The sequence below is a fragment of the Rhynchophorus ferrugineus genome, unplaced genomic scaffold (assembly GCF_030347505.1).
Source record: "Rhynchophorus ferrugineus isolate W39M unplaced genomic scaffold, kcgeb_rfMv2 rfM10, whole genome shotgun sequence".
Taxonomy (NCBI): Eukaryota; Metazoa; Arthropoda; class Insecta; order Coleoptera; family Curculionidae; genus Rhynchophorus; species Rhynchophorus ferrugineus.
Window position 1 is genome coordinate 6719640 of NW_027472589.1, and position 19559 is coordinate 6739198.

At 35.9% G+C, this 19559-nt stretch overlaps 1 protein-coding gene across 2 annotated transcripts in view; it reads left to right on the plus strand.

Moving 5' to 3' along the window:
- Atx-1 (Ataxin 1) overlaps positions 1-19559 on the plus strand; it is a 280299-nt gene that overhangs the window by 36843 nt on the left and 223897 nt on the right. For both annotated transcript variants that reach the window (XM_076415944.1, XM_076415945.1), the window contains exon 2: positions 5091-5139. The gene's annotated coding sequence lies outside the window, so the exon portion shown is untranslated. The remainder of the gene's footprint in view (positions 1-5090; positions 5140-19559) is intronic.

A 19559-nucleotide genomic window follows, 5' to 3' on the forward strand; every position in this document is an offset into this window, starting at 1 on the left:
CAAAGTTTGAGTATTTCTTAATTGGAATAGCGGTCTTTGAGAACCTTCAATCCACCTTTTGTGTTACTGCTTCAGCTGTGCTTTTTGTCCGAACTCCGCTTAACTATACCAAGGAATGCTTCGAGTATATGTGGAACGATTACCAATCCAACCTGTCTTATTTTCTTGATAATTATTTTGATCTCAATTGGAATCAAACCGGGACTGAAAAGAGAACAACCTGATGGTCTCCAGGGAATCCTACCGAATGTACCAGTTAAAAATGCTAAACGTTTCCAAAATTCAAAAACCATTATTTTAATTAAATAGTTTTCATAAAACTTAGTGAGTGATGATTTTAAATAGAAAACACATCAAAATCTTAAAAACCGAAGTCACTTCAGAACTTCACGAATATTATATTATACTGTACGTAATAAATTATTAAGACTGTGGACTTGTTACGTGGAAAATACAGAAATTCGTAGATGTAAACTATTGTAAGAAGATTTTTATTGGATGATTTTCTTGTCGCTGTGATTCTTTTCGACGCTAACACTGACTCAACGAATGTTAATACAGCCCAACAAAAAAAAACAACTTATTCGGTGAGTAGTTTTCGTGCATGTGAAAGAAAATTCTAAACGAACGAAATCCACAAGACACGATGGCCTATTGCTAAGGTCAATATTTACCTTCGTCCACTGTTTGTTTGACTCTCGACGAGTTTGCTTTACCTCAGCTAAGGCGCAATATATTTTCTTAATCAAATTTAAAAATATCCACGCTCAACAATAACGAGTACGTCCAGCAGCGAGAGCAAAATATAAGAAACGCTATTCAGTTTTTAATATTTGAGTGCTAATTATTTTTACCTTCCGTCGCACTCGCTGAATGACTCGACACTGTGAAATGACGGAATTGGTTTATTGAGAATTTTAATGTGGTTAATAAACAAACATTCCGAACAAGAGTAGAACGATGTATCGGCGTTATTAACGACCGGATCGGTAATGGTTTTTTTCTGTAATATTGAGGATATAAATCTTCATCAAACAGAAATGTTCCGTTTTATTTTCGAGCAATTTGCGTGGAATTAATTCATTAAGGTCTTGGTCTTTTGAACATTTTGTTGTGTTGAACAAGATTTTCGTGCAAATAATTGTTAAAATTGCGACAGTAATAAATTATATTAAAGGCATTATGGCATACAATGAGAAACCATATATATAAATAGGATGCACTATATATTCTAACTATTCTCATATTGTGACTTGGACATTGAAACTTTGGAATTATAGTGTAGTGTAAGTGTAATGAAATATTACATAAATTAGCAGAAGTGGAAAATCGAATCTTCCTTCTGTTCTTGTAAGTAGAGTTAATTAACGTTAGCTGTAGTATGTTTTTATATAAACTGGGTGAAAGTAATGTCGGTGTTTCCCAATACATGGTTTTTGAAAATCGTACATCTCATCACATAGCATTCCAAATCTAAAGGTAGTGTCTGTCGTGTATGCAGTCAAAAGTTATTGCGCTTTTAGAACGTAGAAATTTCTTAAAAAAATATTTTTTTATATCTAACTCACACATTTTGTTAACGTGTTTATAAAAATAAGGACACTTTTTTATTGAAAGAAGGAATAGGCATGATTGAATAGGAATCTCTAAATTTGAAGCACTAACAGTTTTTTAATATTTTTGCATTCGCATTCGGATTATTGTCATTATTAGCTTAATTCAATGAAGCCTACATTTACATATGATATCTGTTAGGCCAAAACCAAAGTGCCTGTGTTTTTATCAGTGATATCTGCTGCTGAAAATGAAATTATCAATGTAAACAATTATTAAACAGCCTATCCTAAATGTCATACTCGATTCACATCGACATTCATTACTTTTGTTGATTGATTTGTAGACATTTTTCATAAAACATTTTCAGAAACTTATGGTGACGCTGCTTCGTCATATCATAATTAATTTTAATGATTTAAAAGTGGTGATTTTGATATCAAAGACAAGGGGTGGGGAATGTCAATTATTTGCAAGATTTATTGCAAGATAGTTCAGAAGGATACCCATATTGAAACCGAAGCGAAATATTCACGGCCAGAAGTTTCGCTATATGATGGGTTCAGCAAGGTGTAATATTACGAGCTAATAAAACTACCAACCAACATCAATTGACCAAATCGAACAACGTATTGTTACAAAAAAGTCCAACAATAGCAAGTAACACACATGTTACTTGAGCAAGAGCTGTGAAGGATAAACTGTTGCAGCTCGAAAGGAAAGTTCTACTGTACCTATCATACTCACCAAACATAACTTCTTTTGATTACTACTTATTCAGAGCGATGCAATTTGGCTAACATACGGTCTAACATATGTTAAAAAATTGTGAAAATGGATCGATGATTGACTCGTCGTTTTACTAAAAAAGTCAGGAAAATAGGAAAATAAAACATGATGGAAAGTATTTTTATGGATATATATTGTACCAGTTATCAAAAGAAGTTGGAGATTATTTTAATTAGGTATATATCTCAGCGGTTTTTCCACTATTCGAAAGGAGCAAATTCTACGTCGATTTCTTTCTCCTCGATGGATCCAAATTTGTCGCAATTAAATCGGACAGATTGGTAGCTCTGCAATTGAATTTTTGAAGAAAAGTTTTTGTATTAAGATGCATTATTAGATTTAACAAACTAATCTTTATCGACCTATGACTCAAAGATTTCCAAACAAATAGATATACTTTTTATCTTTTGATTAGTAATAGTATATAAGAATAAAGTTCAGTTGTTATGATACAGGGGATAGGCAAACTAATATGAATCCAATGTGATATAGTATATGTAGTTAAATGTTGGCAACACTGCTTCTGCATAAGTAATGCGACGCATATGTATTGCTGAGTCTTGTGGATTATATTTTACTGTATTATATATTTTGCTCGATGGTGGTTTAATCAAGCGATCGGTGAAATGTGTGATCTCTCAGACTTCTTGTAGGTTAATGACAGCTTATACAAAACATGGTAAAATACCATCGGCGAAGACGAGTAGTGGGAGAAATCCAATGTTTACTGACAAAGACAGACGGACATTAGAAGGAATTCTGGTCAGACAACATAAAACCACCTCGGCAAGAGTGATCGCAGAACTCAACACTCACTTAAGTAATACTGTTTCGAGGAAAGCAGTACGGCGTGAGTTCTATTGAAGCTGATTACTTAACCAAGAAGATGGAATCATCACTTACTGAACATTTCCTATTCTGGAGCAGAGCTATGAAGCACCACTCTTTTAGAATCTTTAGACATCTACTCAGATGGGATCTGACAGAGAATAACAAGCTTTGGGCATATTATTAGGGCCTTAACACCATTAGCATCAGCATATGCAACTTAAGCTTATTCTCGCGCCTCAAATTGGGTCACTACAAACTGACCTATGAGTTTTTCTTTAAGGGAAGAAGTCCACCACTGTACATCGAATGTGGTTCCTCAATGTCTACCAAACAGTACTAATCGGTAGCCGAAGATACAACTCGCAAAGACGGTGGTCAATTTGGGAGAGACGATGGAGCAGTCATTATCTTAGGCTGGAGAACCTGGACAAGCTGATTAGTTTTCTAACCGTAACAGGACGACTTCTAGAATTATAATAGTGATCATAAATAGTTCTATAGATAGTAGATGCGCCTATAATATATAAATAAATAAATACACAGACTGCATGCTTCCTTCGGTTATGATTTGGATGGTAATATCATGGTATTCGGCTCTCAATAAGATCATAGACTTGAAGTTCTATAACTATAATAAAGTTCCTATAATATGTCTCTAACATATTCTTGCTAAACGTTATAAGATGATAATGCGGTCATACCCATAGTGAAATAAGATTGGCCTTGGTTTGAGGATCATCAGGATACATTTGCTCCATTTATCCATGGCTCCATCCATGCGTATATACAGCTTTATTTACTTGCTTTTTTATCGTGATTATCAGATTTAATGTCGAATATATTAAGAAGGTAAATAGGTTCAGGAAGTAAATAGAAATGGTAAAATTTTGGAAATAACACATTTTATTTAAAAAATTGTTGAATACAATTCTTTTCTATTTTTACAAAAAAAAAACATAATAAAATAATAAATTTACATATTTGAACAATTAACAAGAACTCCAACTCCAAATTTAATTATTTCAAAGTATCACTGTTTACTGTTCTTATATCTTGGCAGAATGCTGTCGAATTTCTTCTTCACTGATTCTCTGAATTTCACATTCTTCGACATTTACTCTCAACAAATTCTAGCTACACCTTAGCTATAAAATAAAATTTAAATCAATACTAAAATATATTATGTTTGAAATAAATGAATGTCTTATTATTGTCAGTTACTACAGTTTTTGCTGCTATTCTTGACGGACAAACCTCATTAATGACTTGACTACTTCCAACACAGCTAGAATGATTTTCTTCTCTGTTCTTGTTATCTCAATGTATGTTAAGCCACCAAAAATAATACAACAATTTAATTATTTTTATTATTGAATTATTAATGTAACAAAAAATCTAAATATTCTAGATTTTTTTGTTGTTTTGATCTGACGGACCATACCGATCCATTCAAAAAGAATGGACCGCCATTAGAAAAGGAAGACGATATAGATTCATATAGTCTATTCTTTTCTGTGGTTTTTTCTATTCAGAGGAGTGCGCAAGCCAAATCCGGAGAAGCTGAGTAGCAATGTAGTACTAGGATGTATCATCAAATATCTTCAACGATGAGCACAATGTCTCTAGCATCATTGAAGTTATTGGTGGATGTTTTGGTGCAAGAATGGGACGACCTTCCGTTGGAAACTATTCAGACACTCTACGAATGTATTCCGCGAATAACTGCAGCCCCTTTAAAGATGAATGATGGTTTAACACCTTATTAATAAATATTGTGTATGTGACAAGTGTTCATATTATTTTGTCTATCCCTTGTAGCTCCTTGAAATGCGCGAGGAATATCCGACCTCACCACATTCGAATTTGTTCTCCAGTCATTTAAAACCAACTCAAACTTACACGGTATCCTGTTTCAGGTTCCCGTTAATCGCCACCACACCAGCCCGCAACTTCTTCGGCGACCACGTAAGTCGATATTAACTAACCACCTTACGGAGAGCGAGATGACGGTCAAACGACAGAGCATAAAAAAACACGATCACAACCATACCGATATCGGGTGGAACGCTCGTCCGCCACTGGCGGCTCGTAGATGTACGTGCGCGGCCTTGAATTTGACCTTGTGTGACACCTAAAAGAACTTTCTTTACCGGTTACGGTGTAAAAATCCATCGCGCCAAGAACCCGGCTGACTGTTATGCCGTGGAATTTGATCTGTTGGCCGTCGGTGGGACGCCGGGTTCTTTCTATCTGTGTGTGTGTGTACGAGGTGCCTCCACGGAAGCCGTAGTAGCCGCGGCTAATGATAATTTCTCTATTATGTCGGCGGGTTCACTTGTTTCTGTTTGGAGATTTTGTTTCGGCGAGGAATTTTAATGCCGGTGCCGCTCTGTGCACAAGAAGCTGTTAAAATTAATTGGATGATTTCAGGGCCGTATATATATATATATATATATATATATATATATATAACATGAAAACATACTAAAATATAACTAATATAAAATGTGAGCAAATCATATATTTTCGAAAGAAACTGTACTGTCTCTCATGAAGAAGCATTCTGAACACTTAAACCTATTTCGGCTGGAGTTCCACAGGGTAATGTCTTGGGACGATTCCTATATCTGCACTCTACTGCTGATATCCCAACAACAAACGAAATAGTACGTTTGTCGACGACACAGTTATCATGACAGAAAATATATAATTTCATATATTACATCTAATAACTTCTTATCACTATTGCTTTCAAGAATTTTGCATACGTTTGACAACCGGGCCACTTTAACAGGCTCATTCGTTTACGTGTTCGCACTAATCAGACAGCATTGTATCTCTTTTTAACTGTAATAAAATGAGATGGAATATATTGTCTAATTCTAAGGCGAATTTACAAAAATTTTTGAATAGACTATATGTAACATTTATTTCCATGGAAATTCATGATGAAATGTTCTAGTCGTCGATATTCCTTCGGGGGTTGAAAGAACTTGCCATCAGATTTTATTAATATGCCACGAGCTTAGAGAACGAAGTAATTGAGTACAATTTTAGGAGTATCTCTCAAATTACCTATTGAATTAATGTTTTCAGACTTCAAAAAATAATTTGCTTCAATAGTTTTGTGAGAACTCATATTATTATGGTGGAAAATGGCGACAATCTTTTTTTTTTCAGTATTTTAATTATTCCAGTCTCTTACTGTGATGATAAATTACATCATACTCTTATTCTACTCCCATTATCCATCAATTTGATACAATACATTCATAAATAGCAACTCTCGGTGGTGCTTCATCGTTCAAATATATTTTACTTAGAATTTTAGTAATAATACGTCAAAAAGTCTTAAAGACTTGTGGAGCCAAACCGATGAAGATATCAGTTGCCTAATGGAAATACTGTCTCGTCACAATCTCAAAATATAAAAGGCAACTATTGTATACACAATTGAACAGACATCAACATTAATTTTGATAGCATATATGTACCATTACAGAAAGTAGAATTAGAGTTACTTTTACTTTAAGTTACCAAATATCTTGAGAAATTCTTAAATAGTGTAGAATTATAATTATTTATATTTTGAGGTATAACTGTTCTGATGTACCCGATGATGAAAAAAACATATAAATTAGGAATTTTGCAAAACAGTAACTAATCATATATGATAATAAAAAATTCTTCCAATTCAGTTAAAATTGAAGAACAATATGTTTATATACTTTAGTAGTTTAGAAGAAATATTAGAAACAGGCTAGTATAACTAACTAATCTGATAATCTGATGACCAGAATAAAATATAAAAGTAGGTGTATTGAAAAATAGTAACTAATAATTTTTAATGATTTATAATGACAAAGTTGACAGACATAACCTTCAGATCATTTTCAATAAATTATCACAAGTTGAAATAATTTAATAACATTATATATAATATTTTACTTATATATTTGAATTTTTGAACACACCCTGAATATTAACCGTTAACTAGATGCATTTACAAGATGTTAAAAATATATAAGACTTAATTAGATTCTGATTGAATGGTTAAAAAAAACGATGTTGCTACCTGGACCAATACCAATACTGGTCAGTTTTCGAGACATTATACAATTTCTATAAATATTTTATAGATTATAAAACTATTCAGAACGTAAACACGCTTTGGAACTAACAACTTATTTATGTTCTAGTATCTATTGGTAAACCTACCAGTTTATAAGATCCTAAACAAACATATTTTGGTAATAGCTTTATTTGGACGTAGAATGTTTACAACATTGTGTATCTCATCCCATGCATGTCGTAGTACAAATCAATAGCAAAACATGCATCTTATTTACCACACAATCAAATTCCTTTCGGTGAATAAATAATGTTTTTTTCTCTACTGATAATTTCACCAATATATAATAGCTAGAGGTGATTGATCAACAAGCAATGGATTTTTTTATAAGAAAAAATATAGTATAATAATATAGTAAATAAGAAAATTGCTATAATAATTTCGTGAAAGACGGTTTTTGTATTTCAGTTTTTGTTTTTGTATTCAATTTTTAGCTGTAGTACCTTTTATTACATATAGCAACAATAATTTTAAGTAATGATGGTATTTAATAAAGCAACTTCTAAAATATTGTGTAAAAATCTTGGTGTTTCCTCTCAAAAGAGGTACCTTTCGCTTAACATAGCTATTATAGTTTCTCCTATGTAATCTCTTCCACGCTTACATGGGACTTTGTACCTTTGTATGTGTCACATATATAGTGTATATACGTAGTAATATAATAAATATAATAAAAAGATTTCGAAAAGTCATTGTGAGTTATTTATAAAAAATCCAGGATGTCGACCAAGGTCATAAATGATAGAGATATACGAGCAATTTTGGGAGTTGCTTGAAATTCTATGTTAAGAACAGCAGCTGGTGGAAGAACAAATGTATGAAATGTTCAACGCTTCCTACATGATGCTAGGCATTTAAGAAGAAAAAAGTTTCATCGAAACCATCTTCATAGAAATGAAAGAAAAGAAGAAACGCTTACAATTTGCCGAAGAACATATCTTATGCAAAAAAGTAGCATATAATCTGTTCAAAGGTATTTTGAATATACGTCATTTAAATTTGTGATATCAACCTCGCAGTGTTGCCGCATCAACTCTGAGTTTTAGTTTAGTTTGGCTTTGACACAAAATTCCGATCTAAATAAAATAATTGAACAAAAATGTTATCAAATATAATTTATTTTAACATTATAGTACATCTAAAAACTACAGTTAATTATATAGCCTCAATAGTTTATATGTTAGAGTTATAACCTCTTACCACTATCGTTATCTAAATATTACATATATATATATATATATATATATATATATATATATATATATATATATATATATATATATATATATATATATATATATATGTAATATTTAGAGACCAAAACAATTTCAATGGATGATCGTGATAAATATAAACATTATTGTCATGATTTAAGAATAGATCGTACGATTTTAAGTTGCAGACAGTTGGGTGGAGGAATTTTCATGTGTTAGGATGCTGTAGGTTCTGAAATAATTGATTTGGTTGATAATGCTGCTGTTCATCTTGTTAATACTATTGTTCAGAACATAATACACAAATTTTAAGGTAACCAGTATACATCTCTGGTTGAATATTTTTTTGAAAATTCTTGAGGTAAGCCAGCACGTACTGTGTACTCAAATGGTAAAACAATTTAACAAAGGTGAATAACTAAAAATGAGATGGGTCGCAAAAATTAGATCAAGATTATGTTAAAAACCGATATAAAACGACTGAAATCAAAATTATTGATCTGTTTTAACTGTGCTACAGTTTTGTCGCGTTCTTGGAACAGTAACATTTTACAAGGAACTTATAAGCAAACAGTAACTCTCTTTGTAATTTTTACATGAATATCGTGACTAGCCATCTTCAATTAATGTTTAAAGTTGTGTCGCGAACTGTAAGTACAATAGACCAATAATAATAAATTAAGATTGTACATTTTCAGTAATAATTTCTCCATCTCTTTTAGTTAGTTTGTATAAATAACAATGATAAATACATTTTACTCCTAAAAAATCAAAAATGTTAGATGTGTACAAAATGAGAAAATTCTCCCATTCTCAAGACTTAAACTTACTTCGGGTGTAGTTCCACAGGGTAGTGTCTTGGGACGACTCCTATATCTGCTCTATACATTTGCCGACGACACAGTTATCATAACTGTACAAAAAGTGCAAATAGCGGTAAACAACATCTACAAATGGACTAGAGACCGGAAAATACAGCTTAATAGCTTCAAATCTGTCCATCTTAATTTCGCGTTGCGGCGAAATGACAAAAATCCAATTATGTCACTTAACGATAGCCCGATTTCTCAAGCCCAATCAGTTATATATCTTGGAATACATTTATATATTGATGGTAGATTAAACTGTGTAAATGTTAGACAAAAAGCAGAGCAGATTAGACTCAAAGTCAAGCAAATGTACAGGTTAGTCGGAAGATACTCTCAACTTGACTTAATATCAAAGATATTGGTTTATCAGTCAATCATAAAGTCAATTTAGGCCTATGGGGTGCAATTATGGGGTTGCACTAAGACATCAAAGTAACTAGTAATCCAACGTACCCAAAACAAAGTTCTACGATTGATTACCAATGCTTATCGCTACGTAATCAATGAAGAACTGCACGATGACCTGCAAATTAAATGGATACACGAAGTGATCCGAGATTTCGCCTTTAAACATGAAATAAGTTTGCTAAATCACAAATACAATAGAACAATAGTAATAAATTAAGATTGTACCTTTTCAGTAATACTTTCACCATTTTAATTAGTTTGTATAAATAATAATAGTAAATTCATTTTGATCGTAGAAACTTCCAAAAAATGCTAGATGTTGAACGATGACCATCACCAGCGCCTTTGTTTTCGTTTTACTGTTGTCTTTCGACAAATTTCGAACTGGGCGCGCGGTACGAGGAGCGCTCATCCCATTCGACCATTTACCAACATTCCAAACTCCGATCGTCAGCCCGATCCCGGCTCTTTTTCTAAGAAGCCGTCCGCGATGACGCTGAAGAATGTCTCTCCGCTTTTTTCTGGCCGCGTTCGATTTTTTTTTCGTGACTGACTCTCGTCGTCGTCGTCATCATCATCGTCCTCTTCTACTATTCTTTGACGTAGCCGGCGGCCCTTACCAAATTCCTGTCCGATTTTTAAGACGATACGGAAATTCTGCTATTACCAGAACTGATAGAGCGGGAACGATTGACAGAGCAGCCGCGTGATTGGAATATTAATAATATTATTTTAACTACTACCAACTGACTACTTTCAAGTCGCTGCCAAACCCAAACAATTAAATTAATTTAGATTTGTTTTGTGGATAATTTAATTTTTTGTATATGTCACCAAATTATATTATTATTTTTGTATTTTTTGGGCTCAGTTAAAATAATATTGTAAATAGATAAATAGATCTAAGTAGGTATTAAGCTAAATTATGTGTATGTAGTAGAATATAAAATACGTGTAGTAGATAGGTTAAATAAGGTTTTTGATTATTTTTATTTAGTTGTCACAAGTATTACGTATATGTTTTATTTCGGTTGAATTTTTTTATTATATTTTTTTCTCCTTTTAGTGTTAGATATTTACTCAAAAAATTACGCAGTTATTTTATTTAATATTGCAATGGGTAAGCCAAGTAAAGGTGCAGCCCGTATGAGGAAAAATAGGGATAAAGAAACAATGATTGAAAATAAGGAGCGCTTCAGGCCTAGGTGATTTCACAAATGTTCTAACGGGATTCCGGGAAGATCATAAGATGTTCTCTTTGGAATTCATTCAATTAACCGAAATCAAGTTAATTATCAAGAAAAGAAGACAGCAATAGTTCCGCAGTTAGTTGAAGTTTTTCTTGGCGTAGTTAAGTGGAGTCATGGTAAAAGCATTGCAGCTGCAGCTGTAAGCACCAAAAGGTAGATTGTAGGCGCACAAAGACCCTTAGCCATAAACTATTCCAAGTAAGGAACATTCAAGCTTTAAACACCTTTTGCCCGTGGATCTCCGGCAAACCAAAGGCCGATTGTAGTACCTTTTCTAGTGGTTTCTTAGCCCTAAACTATCGGAATATGCAGTAGCCAAGACTTGGAAACCCATTCAATTTGGAGTGGACCCATTCCACGTGGAGGGACTCCTTGGAAATTTAGGTAGAAACAGTACCATATCGAAGATCTCCAAAGGAAAACTGGCGGGTGAATCTACAGACGAGCATAACTATAACATAACTCAAGCATAATTTTATTTTAACTATAAAGCTTTCCAGACCGGACAATGAACACTTTTACTTAGAAAGAATGTGTTACATTATACGTTACATAGTGGACTGCATGGGCTGAATATCGCACTGTGATCTGATATGCCGACGTACCTCAAGGTTCCCCGCTCTCCCCAACCTTATTTAACCTCTTTATTTCAGTTTTCCCAAGAAAAGAGCACAGTGACGTCGCGTTTTACGCTGACGACACTGCTTTCTTCACGGCCGCCACGTTCGAAGTTACAATTCATGAACCTTGACAGAAGCAGCTTGATCATGCGGTCAAGTGGTTCAAATTCTGGAGGTGGCAAATCAACCCCCTGAAAACCCAGTCCGTCATTTTCTATAAGAAGCGTTAAGCATTGCGCGTCTCGCAACTTAAAATCCATACCGCAGCAATTCCAGGGCTGGATAACGTCACGTACAGTTGACATTTCCAAATCCCGAAAGCAATCCTAAATGGTTCGGAGATAGCAAACCAGCTATCTTCTCTCATGCCCTTAAATGCTTATTTTACAAGATATTAATAGGGACCATACTCCTCTATCTAATGTCTACTTCAAACTTGTTATACCTAACCAGGTGAAACGGCTTAAATTTTTCCAAAATAAGCTTCCCACGAGAATCTTAAACGCCCCATGGTTTATTCATAGGGAAACTGACACTCCAGAAATCAAGCACTTCATACATTCAATCATTCATTCCTCAAACGACAACTTAGCTCAAGTTCTTCTGAAAACGCGCTTGTTCGCGAGCTGGTCGACATGCTGGGAGCTTAGCACCACGTCATCGCTAACTTACCACCTTTTCCAGGCTGAAAGCACCTCATCCGTCGCTGCAGTCATAACTTCTGCCCCCATACAAGTTCGCGAATCAATAGAATCGCCGAGTTTTCGTGCCCAATAACGGCCGACCGATCAGCGGGTGCCATATCCCCAAATTTAATGCAGTAGTAGTAGCGACCCACAGAGGTCAACGGTGAGGCGATTTCGGTTTAGTGTACTGGTAAGTCGAGAGGCAGTCCCACATAACCCAGTCCAACTCCAAGGCAAGCTTCCGCGACCAGGTATGCGTATGCGTTTCAGGCCGTATTGAATGGTGTTACGAGTGAGATATCTGAAAATAGACGTCTGGATGATTTCTACCTGATTTTATCCACTCTATCAGCTTTAAACCAGTTTCGAAACTGAACATGCTTAATATATACCAGTGAGGAATCGGTAAGTTCGAATTTTCCTTCCATTTTATACTCTCTATGTTTTGTGGTGTTACGTTGTCCCTCGCCAGAATTCCGACCGATTCTTATCGGATCGGCGGTCGATCGAGACGTCGTCGTCTCCGCGACGTCGGCCGAGAACGGTCCCGTCCGTCCCGCAGGAAACGGGTCGGCCGCGCATCGTCCTGGCAACTCGCCGCGGTGCCGGGAGTAAATCTCGCGGCGCGTGCACGACCTTCACCTTTTTTCCGGCCGCTCGTCGACGGCGCGTCGTGCCTGCGACTTGTTTTCGTCTCCCGTCCCTTCGTTTCGCTTTCCCGCGGCCCGATCCTCGGCTTTTCCCGTAAGTCGTGCGCGTCGCCTCTTCCCCGTAATTGTTGTTGTTGTGGTTGTCATCGTCCTCGTCATCGTCATTAAGCCGAACATGAGACGGTTTCCTTGAAGAGAACGATCCAGCTGTATAATTGCGTTTGTTCAGGGCTTCAGGACGAGATGGGTTTCCGATATGAAAAACACGATGTTATGCTTCGACACACTTTGTGTTATTCGTGAGGTCATTGCATGTACCCCGATCATTTTTTACTTTAAAACGGCATTTATTAAGAAATTTTGTAGGCCTATAAATTAATTTTAAAGTATTTTCATCTCTCCTTAGGCCACTACTAACCTGGAATACCCACGCTGGATTATAATGGTGGCAACGCTAGGCCTTACGACATCTCTGTCTCTTTGCTCTTGGTTATATTCTAATATCCTGTCCACCTTCCCGTCGTCCACATGTCTTTAACATCGAAATAAACCAATTTTAAATCAATCAAGTTGTAGGAATGTCCGTCTGGTCGGTCGGAATTTATAGCTGTGGATGGGGTTGTTTATCCGAACACTCACTACCATTTTGTGGAAGGAATTCGCACGAGAACTGAAAACACTGGTTGAATAAAAACTTGTTTATTGCGATATTAAATGATACATATGGTCGACGGCAGAATTGACGGGATATTAGGTGAGGTAAAGGATGTACGGTGGCCCTGTGGAAATGTACAATTACAAGTAGGTAGAGAAGAAAAGAGAGCGAGACGTCATCGTGGTGGTCTTTTATAGCCGGGAACCGCTTGGTAACAATCCACCAGCGTTGCCAACCTTTGACTTTGAAGTAGGTGAATGCGTGGTGGTCTAAGAGGTTGTAGTGGTTGCTACAGAGTGTTTTCTGTACCGGTGCAAATTGTGTGCTTTTACTAAATAGAAAGAATAAACATACAAAACCAATACATTAGCAACAAACGCACATTTTGAGAAAATGGCATCGGGTACATTTGTAAACAACTTCATGTTGAAGCCACACTGATAGAATTCATTTTTCTGTATGTATCATTTCATCTGGGTGGGAAACAAATTGAGTGCGTTGAAAATCGCGACTCAATATATGAATTCTGGTTTAGACGTTTTAAAAGCAATGATTTTGATACCGAAGACAAAGACATTACTGAGTGAAAATCCCTGTACAATGCAAGAGAAATATGCACAATTATTCGGAATAACACAATTAACCATTTCGAATCGCTTGGGGAACATTGGAAGGATCCACTAGCTTGGATATTTTGTGTCGTATGAATTTACGCCAACATATTTTGAAAGGCCTTTGGTCATGTTTGAAATGTCGCTTCAGCGGCAAAATCAGAATGGTTTCTTTACATAGTATTATTACTGATGATGGGGGTCACTATCAACGACAAGCAACAACGGTCAACAATTCGGTGAAAATGTACTTCCAACTGCCGTATTATATAGACCTTGCTCCTTCTTACTACTTGTTCCGACATGTGAGTCGTGACCTATCTGAGCAGCATTTCGCGTCTTATGAAGATACTAAAAAATAGGTCGATTCGTGGATACCCTCAGGAGATACATCGTTTTTTCGAGATGGAATGCGTAAATTACCTGAAAGATGGGGAAAGGTAGCGACTATCGATGGATGATACTTTGAATAAAATATATTGTACGGTACTAAGGTATTGTTGTTCATCTTTCTGGCAACTGTGTCGAAAGAACGATGTTAGTTAATACTGACCTATAACCCTCATGACCCTCACGTACTGGGCCTTTAATCTATATTAAGTATATATAGAATGTAACTGTTTATGAAGTAAGCATACTTTTTTCAAACAACAAAACTTGTATTTTACCGCATAACGTATTTTATTCAACCGAGAGAAGAGGCGACAGGTTCAACGGCGATAGAAAATGATGCTGAGGGTTGAAAGCTGTTTCAATAAAAACCAGATTATTAGTCCTCGTATCTAGAGTTGAATTGGTCGAGCGATATAACACTCCTTAAAAAATAACTAAAGGGATCTACGTGGTTCTTGCTCCGTCTGGACATATTATCTTTGTAGTAAAATTATTTGAGTATCGTCTGTACCCTCATCCACCACTTTATTTAGTTAATAGACTTCTGAATAGCACAGTTTTTATCCAAGTCTCCATGCTGTATGCGTCCACGTTCCAGTCAACTGTTAGTTCATAGCAGCTTTGTTGTTTTTTTTGTTCAGGCCTAAAACCAGACGGTGGAATGCATGGCGTACCTGCGAAGACTTGCCCTGGAGTAACAAGTTGGACAGCGTTATGTGGGACTGCCTCTCAGCTCAATACACTAAACTGAAACCGCTTCACCGTTGATCTTTCTGGGTCGCTACTGCTACTGCATTAAATTTGGGGATATGGCACCCGCTGATTGGGTAGCCGTTATTGAACACGAGTACCCGGCTTGAGTTGATTCGCGAACTTGAGTTAACACACGACTGGATATTATCGGGGGCAAAATTTATGACTGCAGCGACGGATGAGATCGTTTCAGCATGAAAAAGGGGAGGTTACCGGTGACGTGGTGCTAAGCTCCATGTCCATCAGCTCGCGAACAAGCCCGTTTTCAGAACTTGAGCTGAGTTGTTGTTTCTGGAAGGATTGAGATATGAGTGGATGAGAGTTTCTGGAGTGTCAGTTTCCCTGTGAATTTGATTCTTTTCTTCTTTTTCTGACAAACCATGTATCTTTCTGAGATTCTCTTGAGGAGCTTGTTTTGTAACACTTGAAGCCGTTTCATCTAGTGGGGTGTAACAAGCAAACATTCAATAAATACTTTTGTATTATGTCTTGCAATCAAACCATGCGACCTTTACTGATCTTACAGTTTTAGTTGCTATACTTTTGGTCGAACTCCATTCTCCACCACTCCATCAAGGAATTCTTCGGGTAACTAAGGGACGATTGGCAGGTCAACATCAAACTGTCTTTTTCAATTTTCATAGCAAAATTTTATTTTTATATATATAATTTTCTATCATTATATGTTATTATAAAGGTATCAACCTATACGAACTTGTTGGCTTTATGATGTGCCGAGATGTTTTATTAAAGAGAATCCCACAAAACAAAAACGACGGAGCTGAAATTGGCGATTTAACATCGGCCACCCAACACATAATGATTGCAGTTCGGCGTTCGTTTACACCCTAAAAAGCGTCCCGTCGGACCCGCGGGGAATTTTAACGACGCGTGTGCATGACCTCGGCGTCAGTTTTTTTTTCTCGTTTCTTTCTTTTTCGACATTTCCAAATCGTACCGAAACTTGTTCGGCCGTCCGTCTGGTTCCCACCTTCGTATCGTATCGTTAGGTAACACTTTTCGCGGAGGCGGCCTTTTATTTATTATTAAAACAACGCGAGAGCGTAATGGGGAACTTCCTGATAAAAATAACTTTATGGTAAGCGCGTTAAGCACAAACACATTTCTCTTTTTTTGACTTGCCGTCCCAACAAGACGGGACGAGATCTACCGGAAAATGTGGCGTGAAAAATGAAACAAAACAAAAAATGTTTGTTTTCGTTTCGTTACGAAACACTTACGTGGAGGATGATAAGGAAAATTTGAACGTCGGGCTTCGGGGTGACAAGGGTGCTTCGTTAATTCTACCTTTGAACAGAATATAATTTTATTATTTATATCAAACAGTATAATCAATATTCTTCCAAAGAGTATTTCTCAGAGTGTACAAGTTAAGGTACTAGTTAAGGTAGAGTTAGTTTTTTTATTATTTAATTATTACATTTTTACTAGTCGTTTCCGACTAACCTACAATTTGTCTTTATGATAACTTAAAACTAGGTATATAACTAGGAGGACCCATCGGCCCTATCTCAGTCTCTGGTGAAATAATGTTTATACATGTCACTGCTGTATTTTTTATTATATGCACCTCACTACACAACACTACACAAGATCTGATGGTCGGATTCTTTTGAGTCTGTGTCCTTTACTAGTGGTATCCAAAAGCTGTAATATTTCAATATTCTCGTGAGAATGGAGTCTTTCCTCATGCCCCCTGTGGGCCCCCTCAATTCTCTTGATTTCTTGACTTACTGTGGGTATCTCGATGTCTCGATGTACGTAATCAATCCTATAGTATTTTGGTGCGCCCACAATACCTCTCAGGACCGAAAAATTTGTATTTTGTTTATGTTACTCGATGCAGAACATCCCCATAATTGAACTCTGTATGTCCATATAGGTTTCAGTATTTGCTTATATAATAACACTTTATTATGTACTGATAATTGTGATTTTCTTCCAATTAGCCATTACATTTTTCTATATTTAAATTCCAGTTCTTTTCTTTTCTTCTTTATATGTTTCTTCCAGCGAATTTTTGCATTAAAGTTCATTCCGAGATATTTAGCGTTGTTGCTATATGGTACGGTCTGATTGTAGGTTAACTGCACCTGCACAGATTTACTTTCGTTAATTTTCATTTTCCAAGCTTGTGTCCAATTATTTATATTGTCACTTTCCTGTCGTAATGTTCGGGAGGCTTCTCCACTATTGTCTCCGACAGCTATAATCGCAGTATCATCAGCAAATGCAGCCATCGTAATATTCTCCATTTGTGGTATATCACAAGTGTAGAGTAGATAAAACATTGGTCCCAGTACACTTCCTTGTGGTACACCTGCGTTAGCGTCTTTTATTGCAGAGTAAGCTTCTTTGTAAGCTTGTTTGACTCTAAACATTCTGGTTGTAATGTACGATTTTAATTGTTTGGTGTGTTCTTTTGGTAACATTTTCTGTTGTTAATGAACAAAGCCTTTATGCCAGACCTTATCGAAGGCTTGTGTTACATCTAAGAATAAAGCTGAGCATATTTTTTTACTTTCGTAGGCTTTTTCAATAACATCTGTTATTCTATGGACCTGGTCAATTGTTGAATGCTTGTTAATAAACCTAAACTGGCGTGTTGGTATTAGGTTTTCTCTCTATGATACTAGAATTGAGATGTGATATTTGTTAGAATCAAATCCAGGGATGTAAATTACAATGATCGACGTTACTGACATTGACATAAATTATTAATTTTTAAAAAATAACAATCAACAAGATCTACAGATAGACTGGCATGCAGCAATACTAAAAATACAGCTTAATAGCTCCAAATATGTCAATGTTAATTTTTCGTTGCAGTAAAATGACTACAATCTATTTATATCATTCGACGGATGACCGATTCCTCAAGCAGAATCAGCCAAATACCTCGGAATATATCTCGATGGTAGATTAAACTGAAAACATCATGTTAGACAAAAAGCAGAGCAGATTAGACACAAAGTCAAGCAAATGTACTGGTTAGTCAGAAGATACTCTCAACTTGACGTTCATCAGTCAATCATAAGGACAATGGGTTGAAGATATCGGGTTGCACTAAGACAGCAAACAAACTAGTAATCCAACGTACCTAAAAGAAAGTTCTACGATGAATTACCAATGCTTGTCGCTACGTAATCAAAGAAGAGCTGCACGAATTCAAATGGAAACCCGAAGTGATCCAAGATGTCGCCTTAAGATATGAAATAAGGTTGCTAATATAAATCGCAGCAACGTGGAAACAACACGACTATTGCACAACACGCAGGAAAAGAGAAGATTGAAGTGAACCAAACCACACAAACTTGCTGAGTGTATAAGCGTATTCTTAACTTTAGTGTATTCTTAACTATTTCGACTATTTTGCGACTATCGACTGTTTCAGTCAGTTCACAACGCTAGTTTTTTTGCACTTTAATTGGGCTCCTTTTCTTTTTGTTCCCCTAGATAATGTTAGCGATATCGAACTTTTATTAAATTACTTAAAATCTGAATGAGAATGAAACCCCTGATGTAACCCATCAAATATACAAACGACTTTCGAGAACATTCTTCGGCGAAATCGGCTTTCAACGGACGAAAAGACGCCTTTCCGGGAAATTCAAAGGGTATCGCTTTACAGGCGGCCATTCCGTTGTTTTATGTTATCCATTTTGAATCGATAATATCAACGATATAAATACTCTTCCTTTTTATATTCGTTTACGCCCTCGAACCGTGTTACACCCGATCGTTATCTTCTCCACAACAAAAGTATTTTAAAATATGACCGCATTAATTATACCGGCGCGTCTGTCTCAGTTCGCGACGTCGAGTGAGAAACTTTAAAACGAATAGTTTGTTTTAAAACAAATCGAATAAAACGAATCTGGGTTTTTTTCCGCGTAGAACTCCGCGTCATACCTGTTTAGTTTCAGTAAGATTTCGTTTGAGATTCGCTCAAGTTCGATGTCATCAATTTTGTATATTATATTTTAGCAAATAGCATTTATTTACATATGTTAGTATCTAAAACCTAGATATTGCCTTTTACAACAACCAGAAGACCCAATATTGGTTTTTCTAACAGGTGTCGCTAGGCTTAAATGTGCTCTGATGTGATTTGAGACGTATG